The following is a 12,512-nucleotide window of genomic DNA, read 5'->3' on the forward strand; positions in this document are numbered from 1 at the left end:
ACTACATGACTGATGGAGCGTTGGATGACTCAGCATAAACTACATGACTGATGGAGCGTTGGATGACTCAGCATAAACTTCATGTCTACAATGTTCTTTGGGAGAAGATCTGGATGAAGCATTGGTCTTCAAACGGGAAGACGCAGAAAATGACGCAGAAAAACTTGTCCACGCATTTGTTACCTCAAGGCTGGACTACTGCAACTCGCTATTATCAGGCTGCCCAGGCAAGTCTCTGAAAAGCCTACAGTTAGTTCAAAATGCTGCGGCGCGTGTGTTGACAGGTACCAGAAGAAGACACCATATCACTCCTTCACTGGCCTCCCTACACTGGCTCCCGGTCAAATGTAGAATAGAGTTAAAAAATTCTTCTCCTCACCTACAAAGCTCTCAATGGTCAGGCACCACAATATCTCAAGGATCTCATTGATCCCTACAAACCGAATAGAACACCAGTGCGTCTACAGTATGCAACAATGCTTACTGTCCCAAAAATAACAAAAGTTACAATAGGAGGCAGGGCGTTTGGGTCCCTGGCACCTCAGCTGTGGAACCTTCTCCCGGCTTCGGTCCGTGGGGCTGACACGCTCTGCACATTCAAGACTAGGTTGAAAACCTTTCTCTACGACAAAGCCTATAGCTAGACTTGTCTCCGGGTCTAGCTGGATACCATAGTCGTACATTGTTTTAGGGACTTTAAAAACAAAAGACACCCGGGGGTGGGGGGGTAATGGGGGTCAAAGGCGGCAGCATACAGTCACGCAGACGTCATGCAGGCAGCTCGTATACGTATCACTGGTATAATGGCTGCTAAACGGTGTCGGGGCTCTCTCACTGAAGGTGGAGGTTGAGGTATATAAGTGTAAATCATTCATAGTGGAGCACCGGGGCGCATGCATAACTGACTTAAGCCATTCTGGGCGGGAGGGAGGGAGGGAACCCCTTTAGGTGTCTCAATGCATTATTGTTATGCTTTAGCTGTTGAAAAATATAGCAGACCTATATAGAAGCTTGTATATATACTGTAGGTCTGCTGTTTTTGAAAAATGGTGAAAATGTGATGGAAACCTGTGAATATATATTCTTTCAGAGCGAAAGTTTTTTTAACTCGAATCCTTGCTTTCGGGGGGGGGGGGGGGGGGGGGGGGGTTCCTGAAACGACATATTTTCAGATGGGGAGGGGGGGGGGTCGGCGGCCAATTTCACATGAAAATGTTTGAGAACCACTGATACAGAAACATGATATAGAAGACATTAATTTGTAGAATCGTCCTCAGGTCGAAATGGCTTAACCCATTCTGAACGGGAATCCATTTTGGTGTTATAGCATCATGTTATGGTTTAGCTATTGAAAAACAGCAGATCTACAAGCTCATAGCGCGCCACCGAGTGGCGCGCTACGAGCTTGTATAGGTCTGCTATTTTTTTGAAAAATCGAAGAACGACTGACATTTTTTTAGAATCTGATCTCAGGTCAGAATGGGTTAATCAGACCAGTAGTGTGTCCAGTGGAAACCTCGTATGAATCTGATCTCAGGTCAGAATGGGTTAAACAGCAAGGCAGTCGCGGCTGCAGTATAAAAATAAAAAAAGACCAAGAAAAAAGAGGATTGACACAATTCTGAGTGAATTCGGAAATACAGGTCAATTTGTCGCTGCCTCCCTCCAGCCAGTTAATTAATGACTGTTTTTTATCGCTTTATATTAACATATGATTATTCTATCGGCATGAGGAGGAGGGGGGGGGGGGGGGGGGGGGAGGGAGGGGGGATACCAAGGGTAATGTAATGTACGGTTAAGGATAAGCTTTCAGTCTAATAAATCTACACACTACAGTGGTTCCCAAACTTTTTGAAAAGATATGCCAGGGACCCCCATATATAAGATAAGATTTGTACAGCTCCAGCAGTGATTCTCAACTAATTTAACTCTTGAGTGTGTACAGATGGTACCAACAGCCCGTCATACAAGCTCACAACTACAAGACTCGACGCGCACAACTTTAGCTATATACTGACCACGCCAGCCTATATAGTATGGATTTATACACAAGGACACATTGGTCAGAATGGGTTAATCAGACCAGTGTGTGTGTGTCCAGGGGAAACCTCGTATGAATCTGATCTCAGGTCAGAATGGGTTAATCAGACCAGTGTGTGTGTGTGTCCAGGGGAAACCTCGTATGAATCTGATCTCAGGTCAGAATGTGTTAAAGCTCTTTTGGATGAAGGCGCCAGCGGCAGGAATATGAGCCAGAAGCAGAAGGTAAATGGATTCGGAGCCACAATTAGCTGGATTTAGTGCAACAATTAGCTGCACTTAGTGGTCGGTGGAGGCAGAGCGGCTGAAATAATGACTGTTTGTAGAGTCTGTCCCTGCTGGGCGTCCAACACTGACGAGATGCAGTGTGGAGCTCTCTCTCTCTCTCTCTCTCTCTCTCTCTCTCTCTCTCTCTCATAATTATATCTATCTTTCGATACCTCTCTCTCTCTCTCACATATATCTATCTTTCGATACCTCTCTCTCTCTCTCACATATATCTATCTGTCGACACCTCTCTCTCTCTCTCACATATATCTATCTTTCGATACCTCTCTCTCTCTCTCACATATATCTATCTTTCGAAATCTCTCTCTCTCTCTCTCTCTCTCGATACCTCTCTCTCTCTGAACTGACAACATGTGCATGTTCACTTAATGTGTTAAAATGTAGCCTATTGTAGATTCGACTGGGGGAGACACACACACACACACACACACACACACACACACACACACACACACACACACACACACACACACACACACACACACACACACACACACACACACACACACACACACACACACACACACACACACACACACAGCTTCCGAGCTCCCACCTGAACTTTCCTCGTTAACATTCCAATTAACGGGGGAGGCGAGGATCGAAATAATACAATCTGGGCAAATTAAACGCACACAACGCTGGCGTGTAGCCCTGGCATATGGAAGGAACCTATACAGGCAAGCACGTGTGCGTGTGTGTGTGTGTGTGTGTGTGTGTGTGCGTGCGTGTGCGTGTGCATGTGTGCGTGTGCGTGTGCATGTGTGCGTGCAGTGCATATGTTGTATTCCATGGTGGGCGTGTGGTGTTGCTCTGTGGTAATTCATTCTATAAAAAAACTTGCCAAGTCGCCATTAGTAAAAAGTAAAAAGGGGCTTGTGATGATATACTAAAGGTTATGCAGAGGAAGTCGGGCAGTGTTTTCTCCTGTGTATAAGTGTAGTCTGTGTGTGTGTGTGTGTGTGTGCGTGGGTGTGCGCGTGCGCGCGCGCCCCTGTGTGTGCAGGCTCGCGTGCGTGCGTGTGTGTCGCGGTGTGAGTGGGTGGTTGTGACAGGGGGAGTATACCAGGAACAGACGCAGCCTCGCCGGATTGGTGCACAGAGGACGCAGCCTTGCCAGGATTGGTGCACAGAGGACAACGCCTCGCCGGATTGGTGCACAGAGGACGCAGCCTCGACCGGATTGGTGCACAGAGGACGACCGACGACGCCAGGTTTAAAAGGCTGTCAGAGAGCCGGCGACAGCCAACCCGTCCGCTCCGCTGTTACCTTGTAGCCATAATAATAATAATAATAGATTTTGTTCATAAGGCGCCTTTCAGGGCACTCAAGGTCGCCGTACAGGTTAAAAAACAGTACAAGAACACAGTTTAAAAGCAGAACAAAACTAGGGCACAGCTTGCAGCAGAAGACACAGGTCACACAGAGTCAAAGGCCTCATGCCTAAACAGGTGGGTTTTGACGTGAGTTTGAAATATAGTGATAGAGTCCATGTTTCTGATGTCAGGGTGGTGGGAGGGAGTTCCAGAGGCGAGGGGGCAGAGCGGCTGAAGGCTCTTGAGCCCCATGGTGGAGAGACGGGCTGGGAGGACCTTCAGGGTGAGGGAGGAGGCAGACCTTGAGCCCCATGGTGGAGAGACGGGCTGGGAGAGACTTTCAGGGTGAGGGAGGAGGCAGACCTGAGAGACCGGGTGGGGATGTTGACGTGTGCATGTGAAGCCTGAACAGATATGTGTAGCTAAATGTAAACCTTTGCATCGCTTGATCCAGAATATGTATAGCTGACAGATCACAGTACGACTCGAACGGCCTCCTGCCACGTTCTACTCCGCTAGGGGAGGGTTCTCAGCTAATGATAAGGGACGGGGGCTGATTTTTTGTTTTTTTTTCGTTTAATTATTGTTTTCTTTAGCGCTTGTATTTTGGTTTTGGGTTCATTGAGGCAAGCATTCACTTTTTCTTTCTAGTTTTGTTTTGATGTTCAGTCCTCCGCGCCCTTGGAGATGTTGTACCCGTTGCCTGAAGTGAAGAACACAAGTAAAAAGAAAACATCGAAAAGTAAACTGCTTGGGCGGCGGTTTTCTCGGGAGCTGGGAAGGTCGGTTTTCCACACTTTATGTATGTCTCGGTTCCCCTAGGCCGAGACATCACATGCTTATATTAAGCAGACATGGCAACACTGATGGCAGACGGTCACTGGCACCGGGTTTCTCCTCCCATAGTCTGGAGGGACCTTAGAGTATATATTAACGGAGACGGCACCGGGTTTCTCCTCCCATCCACTTGCTTTAAGTTGCTCAAAAGCGCATGAGGCGATTTCACTCCTCCTTCCGGGTAGGAACAGAGTGCATTCTGGGATGGATTGGACCCAAACACATGAACGCGCTGGACCGTTGACTATATCATTGCGCCGTTTGCGAGTGTTCACGTATCATGGGCCCAATAACATGAACGTACACAATGATAGTCAACGGACCAGCGGCTGGCTCGAGCTGCAATGCCAAATTCGGCCACTATGTCCATTTGGCCTCAGGGTTTCCTCGCGGTGCCGTCTCTCTTCATATATACTCTAAGGCTGGTCGGACCAGCGGCGTTTAGACGAGAGATTTACGACAACTCCGTTCACTTCACAGGGCCGTAAATAGAGGCTCTTCTACATGTAGATTTTCTAAATCTCCAGAGAATACATGAATATGGCAGTGACATGATTTCAAGACATATTATGGACTTTCCCCAATAACAAGATAACTACTGAATTGTGGAGAAAAAGAGGTAAAAAAAAAAAAGCTAAAACTAAAATCACACTCATGTGAAGTGAGGGGCTCTCTTATGACCAAGCATCATCATATATCATCACATTCTGTGGTCCAGGCGCATGCCACATAATAGGCTCTGGCCTGACAGCGTGTCGCGTGTTCGAATCCCGCTCATGACGACCTTTGCTGCATGTCTCTCCCCCCGCTTCCCTTTCCGTCTTCACTGTAACTATCAATAAAGGCACAAAAGCCAAAAACAAATCTTAAAAAGCCGCTGGTAAAAAAAAAGAAATTGTCGAAACAAAAGACTAGTCTAGTCTAGGGTTGTCATTGTGTGAAGTTCCAGCAACCACGGAGGCAGTGGGTTCAAACCCACCGTGGTGCAACCAGCTTTGTGGAGCGTCTACAGTCTACACACACACACACACACACACACACACACACACCAATAGACCCGTGGTCGGGGGAGGGGAGCCGGGCGGGGAAGGTGATAATTGTTGCCATATTTTCCCCCAAAGAATCACACTTAGTATCACAAGAGTCATTCCGGCCAATCACATTGGGCGTCTTCACTTTTCTGCCCTCACTTTTATCTTCAATATGCACTTTTCTCAGCCAATCAAATCATCGCTATGGGGTGATCAGCCAATCGTCAGCCAATGTTTGAGTTCACACCTACCCACAAAGCTGGGTATAGGAGAGGCTAGCGCCCCTCAAAAGACATTAGGTTCTTAATTGATGCAGGTTCCAAATGAGAAGCATTATTTGGTTCCACTGTAAAATACAGAGATAACTTTATGGACAGAGCTCAAGTCATCTGTCGTTTATTTATAACTGCCAGCTGGACATTTTGAACTATTTTATTTTTCACCTGGACTGATTTATTGACTCTTAGTCATGGCTGCCAGTTCCCACCTGATGTCGTGTCTGAGTTCCGACAGTTCCAGACCGTACTGAATAACCGCCAGCTTGCATAGCGTCTTAAGACTAGGACTTAGGTCTAAGATAAACAGGTCACCATCGGTGTTGTTCCATCTATCAAAGAGGAAGACACGATCTCCCAGCATGCAACAGCCAATGGAATGCATCTGATTAGGGCGTTTCCCTGTGGGCTCGACGACCTTCTTCCAGGAGCAGGAATCTAGAGTGATGAATTTCCACAGATCATTGCAGGTCTGTTTTAGGTCGACTATGTACAGCTCTCCATTGTAGACAAAGGGTGCATGAACCCAGCGTCCTTCTGGAAGAAGCCGTGCAGAAGGCGTGCTCAGCCAACAGCTGGTCTCTGTGTCAAACACTCTGATGGTGTTGTAGGAGACCCCAGGCCCCCCATGGCCCCCAAATACAAACATCTTTGTCCCGATGATGGTGGCAGAGTGACTTGATGAAGCATGTGGTGGCGTTCCTCTGGTGTTAATTAAAGTCCAGACCATTGTGGTGGAGTCCAACTTGTAGATGTCATTATTGCGTTCAGACATTTGGTTGCATCCTCCATAGACATACATGACCTTCCCCAAGACACAGGCTGAATGGTAGAACCTCCCTTCAGGAACAGTCCCAGAAGCCTTGGTTCTGACCCACAGATGGGTGTCCACATCAAATGCATAAAGCATGTTAAAGTACTTCCCTCCACGGTAGCCTCCCCAGATGTAGACAACATATTCTATTAGCACAGCTGTGTGGCCTCGGCGATAGGAGGAACCCTCAAGGTGACCTTCTCCTCTTCCATTAGTCTCTGGGGTCAACTTCCTCCAGCGCAGAGACACTGTGTTGAAGACGTTCACATCCATCTGAACACGGTTTACATCACAACGTCCTCCAAAGGTGAACACTTCATGCTTCACTGCAACAGCAACACAACCGGATGTGTCTGGTCCTCCACTCAGATGTACCGTCCAGCAGAACATTGCTCACTCTGTATATCAATCAAGATAAATTAAATACCAAAACTTTAAAACAGCAGAGTCCAGAATGTCCACATTATACATCGCTTATATTGGTTTGGCGGTACAAATGTTACGCAAAGCTTGACCTATGAACAAAGCCGATAAGTTGGGTTGGCCAATCAGGGAAGCCGATGACTATTGATATTCCCAAAATGGCAAATTGATCACTGGCATAATCACGTATTGTGGAAAGACCTATGCTACACAGCAGACAGACAGTGTGTTCAGCTACACAACAGCTAGACAGTGTGTTCAGCTACACAACAGCTAGACAGTGTGTTCAGCTACACAACAGCTAGACAGTGTGTTCAGCTACACAACAGAAAGTCAGTGTGTTCAGCTACACAGCAGACAGACAGTGTGTTCAGCTACACAGCAGACAGACAGTGTGTTCAGCTACACAGCAGACAGTCAGTGTGTTCAGCTACACAGCAGACAGTCAGTGTGTTTAGCTACACAGCAGACAGACAGTGTGTTCAGCTACACAGCAGTCAGTCAGTGTGTTCAGCTACACAGCAGACAGACAGACAGTGTGTTCAGCTACACAGCAGACAGTCAGTGTGTTCAGCTACACAGCAGCTAGACAGACAGTGTGTTCAGCTACACAGCAGACAGACAGTGTGTTCAGCTACACAGCAGACAGACAGTGTGTTTAGCTACACAGCAGACAGACAGTGTGTTCAGCTACACAGCAGACAGACAGTGTGTTCAGCTACACAGCAGACAGACAGACAGACAGTGTGTTCAGCTACACAGCAGACAGACAGACAGACATAAAATTAAATAAATAAACACCCTTGCCACATGTAAAACCACTCAAAATCAACCTTTTCAGATGCTCATTCCCTGAATCCCTCTCTCACACCCCCTTTCTCTGTCTGTCCGTCCGTCCGTCCGTCTGTCCGTCTGTCCGTCCGTCCGTCCCTCCAGGGTAGGTCTGTGGCGGCCGGCCTCCTCCTCCTCAGAGACGTGTGTGATTAAAGGAGGCCCGTCGGTGAGCATCGTCTGCACTACAGTATGCCCAGTCCAAGTGGACTCCATCGGCCACAGAGCGTTTCTCTTTTCTCCCTGGAAATAAAAATGTCTGGGTTTCCAAGGCTATAGTGCACGCAGGCTCCCATGCATGACACCACCTCTGCAAAGACACTTGTTGTTGTACTTACTGCCTGTGGCACTCACACACACACACACACACACACACACACACACACACACACACACACACACACACACACACACACACACACACACACACACACACACACACACACACACACACACACAGTAGGCCTTTGGCAGACGCTCTAAATCCAGAGCGACTTAGATTAGACAAGAACAAAAAGCACGGCAATACATCACATTATAGCCTACGTACAAAGTATGTATTCAAGAAACATGCATGAGCTAAGAACGCAACAGTGGAGTCTCTATATAATGAAACTATACATTATGTACTATAGAGTGCTATGACTATACATACATCTAAGTCTACACAAGTAAGACGCGCAAACGCGTGAAGCGAACGCAGCTCGTGTGTGTGCATGTCTGTCTGTCTGTCTGTCTGTCTGTCTGTGTGTCTGTCCCGCTGTTACGGTATATGTGGACCTGGCCCCTTTTGTGCCCATATATGGAGCTGAGTGATTCACAAATCACTCAGCTCCATATATGGGCACAAAGGCGGGACACACACACAGACAGACAGACAGACAGACATGATCTGCTAGGTCTCATAGTAAGTGCTCACTGCCTTCGCAATAAAGTGCTATCTAAGGGGGTAGGGTAAGTGCTACGGGCCATGATGGAGTCTGAACAGGTGGGTTTTCAGACTACGGCGGTGACTAAAATGTGACATCATATATATATATATTATGTGTGTGTTTTCTTACAGGAGTCACACACAAATTGGAACTTGATTTCTGCGAGATAAGGCTGGAATTATGGCCGCGGCAGGCTGACAAAGAATCAATCTGTAGCTCAATCAATAGGCAGCGTATATAGAGCGCTGATGGAGATGGAATGACCTTTACGGAGAAAAGGCTACGATGTCTGACGAGACGAGAGAGATGACAACGACGTGAAGAAAGGAAATATGGCAGAGGGAGGGAAAGAAAGAAAGAAAGAAAAAAAGAAAGGTCTGCGACATAATTGTGATTATTTTTGATAATCGTCATAATTGTGTCCATTCTTTTTTTCTCTCATTCTTTCGTCTTCAAGAAACAGCGGAAATATCTGATCTATAAGCTCACACCGCAAAATGCTATAATCACTCCTTTGTGGCATTTACTACGAAATCATCGCGTATCGCGTCCGTCACACGATATGGTTGCAAATCCATCATGCCCGGTGACGTCACGTGACACCGTGGAGACTTTCTGACAGAAAGATCTTTGCCATTGCATTACAGAAGAGCGGCTGCACTCGTCTCAGATCTACACATGAATGAGAGATCCTCCCAGCAGTGAACTACAATTCCCTGCAGCAGTGGACTACAGATGAGTTCACAATGAGAGATCCTCCCAGCAGTGAACTACAGATGAGTTCACAATGAGAGATCCTCCCAGCAGTGAACTACAATTCCCTGCAGCAGTGAACTACAGATTAGTTCACAATGAGAGATCCTCCCAGCAGTGAACTACAGTACATCTCCCAGCAGTGAACTACAGATGAGTTCACGATGAGAGATCCTCCCAGCAGTGAACTACATATGAGTTCACAATGAGAGATCCTCCCAGCAGTGAACTACATCTCCCAGCAGTGAACTACAATTCCCTGCAGCAGTGAACTACATATGAGTTCACAATGAGAGATCCTCCCAGCAGTGAACTACAATTCCCTGCAGCAGTGAACTACAGATGAGTTCACAATGAGAGATCCTCCCAGCAGTGAACTACATATGAGTTCACAATGAGAGATCCTCCCAGCAGTGAACTACATCTCCCAGCAGTGAACTACAGATGAGTTCACGATGAGAGATCCTCCCAGCAGTGAACTACAATTCCCTGCAGCAGTGAACTACAGATGAGTTCACAATGAGAGATCCTCCCAGCAGTGAACTACATCTCCCAGCAGTGAACTACATATGGGTTCACAATGAGAGATCCTCCCAGCAGTGAACTACATCTCCCAGCAGTGAACTACAGATGAGTTCACAATGAGAGATCCTCCTAGCAGTGAACTACAATTCCCTGCAGCAGTGAACTACAGATGAGTTCACAATGAGAGATCCTCCCAGCAGTGAACTACATCTCCCAGCAGTGAACTACATATGAGTTCACAATGAGAGATCCTCCCAGCAGTGAACTACATCTCCCAGCAGTGAACTACAGATGAGTTCACAATGAGAGATCCTCCCAGCAGTGAACTACATATGAGTTCACAATGAGAAATCCTCCCAGCAGTGAACTACAGATGAGTTCACAATGAGAGATCCTCCCAGCAGTGAACTACATCTCCCAGCAGTGAACTACATATGGGTTCACAATGAGAGATCCTCCCAGCAGTGAACTACATCTCCCAGCAGTGAACTACAGATGAGTTCACAATGAGAGATCCTCCTAGCAGTGAACTACAATTCCCTGCAGCAGTGAACTACAGATGAGTTCACAATGAGAGATCCTCCCAGCAGTGAACTACAATTCCCTGCAGCAGTGAACTACAGATGAGTTCACAATGAGAGATCCTCCCAGCAGTGAACTACAATTCCCTGCAGCAGTGAACTACAGATGAGTTCACAATGAGAAATCCTCCCAGCAGTGAACTACATATGAGTTCACAATGAGAGATCCTCCCAGCAGTGAACTACAGATGAGTTCACAATGAGAGATCCTCCCAGCAGTGAACTACATCTCCCAGCAGTGAACTACATATGGGTTCACAATGAGAGATCCTCCCAGCAGTGAACTACATATGGGTTCACAATGAGAGATCCTCCCAGCAGTGAACTACATATGGGTTCACAATGCACTTTGATTTAATTTCACCACAATTAGTGGAATGAATGTGTGGTTTGAGTCAGAGTGGGAGGAAAACACAGCAGAGAGACTAACTGAGTGAAGTATAAATAAATGCATTAACACAAACATTGTGACGGAGACGGTTCTGTTGCTAGAGACAAAAGTGCCAGAACTTGGGCGTGGATCAGTGGTTCCCAAAGTGGGTCCAGGGATTCCAGGGGGTCCACCAGCTAAGTGATAGTTTGGGACCAAATGGACCCTTATGGGTCCGTGACTCTGAGAGTGTACAAATGGACCCTTATGGGTCCGTAACTCTGAGAGTGTACAAATGGACCCTTATGGGTCCGTAACTCTGAGAGTGTACAAATGGACCCTTATGGGTCCGTAACTCTGAGAGTGTACAAATGGAAGGTTCCATTTGTACACTCTTAAAATACAATTGATTATACAATATAAATCAGGGGGTCCCAGAGATAGAAATGCCATTAAATGGGGGGGTCCGTAGACTACTATGCATGTCAAAGTGGGGGTCCTTGAAATTAAACGGCTTGAGAGTCGTAACAATCTTCTCTTATGGGGGGTCCCTGGCATATGTTTTCAAATGGGGGTCCGCAAGCTATATTATGAGTGTCAATTTGGGGGTCCTTACCTTGACATGAAAACGTTTGGGAACCACTGGCGTAGGGGGTCGGACTAATGCCCGTCAGACTCTCACCAAACACCTGCACCCAGGGACCCCCCCCACATGCACACATGGTCACCTAGGGACCCCCACATGGAAACATATGCCAGGGACCCCCATGTGAAAACATATGCCAGGGACCCCCATATGAAAACATATGCCAGGGACCCCCATGTGAAAACACATGCCATCTGAAGGTATTGTAGGCTTTGATTTTACAAAAAAAGCCCCCATTATCGCCTATTCTTATCCCATACATACATACATACATACCACACACCATACCTGGTGTTGCAACTACTGTATAGCTGGTATGTATGCATGCATGCATGCAACACCAGCCATTGACAACTCATACATCCAAACAGAATAGTCGTATCTGATTGGATTAAAACAATTTAAACTCACTCACTGCAGTACTAAGAGGACACATAATCAATTCAATGTCACAGATGAGAGATCCCGCCCCAACAGTGAATTATGAGTCCACGATGCACTTTGATTCAGTGGCATATAATGTGTGGTTTGAAGCGGCCTTGGCAGCCTGCCTCCCCTCAGAGAGAGAAGACAACACAGCAGAGAGACTACCTGACAGACTGAAGTATAATATAATAAACACAGCAGAGAGACTACCTGACGGACTGAAGTAGAATATAATAAACACAGCAGAGAGACTACCTGACAGACTGAAGTATAATATAATAAACACAGCAGAGAGACTACCTGACTGACTGAAGTAGAATATAATAAACACAGCAGAGAGACTACCTGACGGACTGAAGTAGAATATAATAAACACAGCAGAGAGACTACCTGACGGACTGAAGTAGAATATAATAAACACAGC

Source organism: Protomyctophum bolini, assembly GCF_963924005.1.
Source record: "Protomyctophum bolini genome assembly, chromosome: 15".
NCBI lineage: Eukaryota > Metazoa > Chordata > Actinopteri > Myctophiformes > Myctophidae > Protomyctophum > Protomyctophum bolini.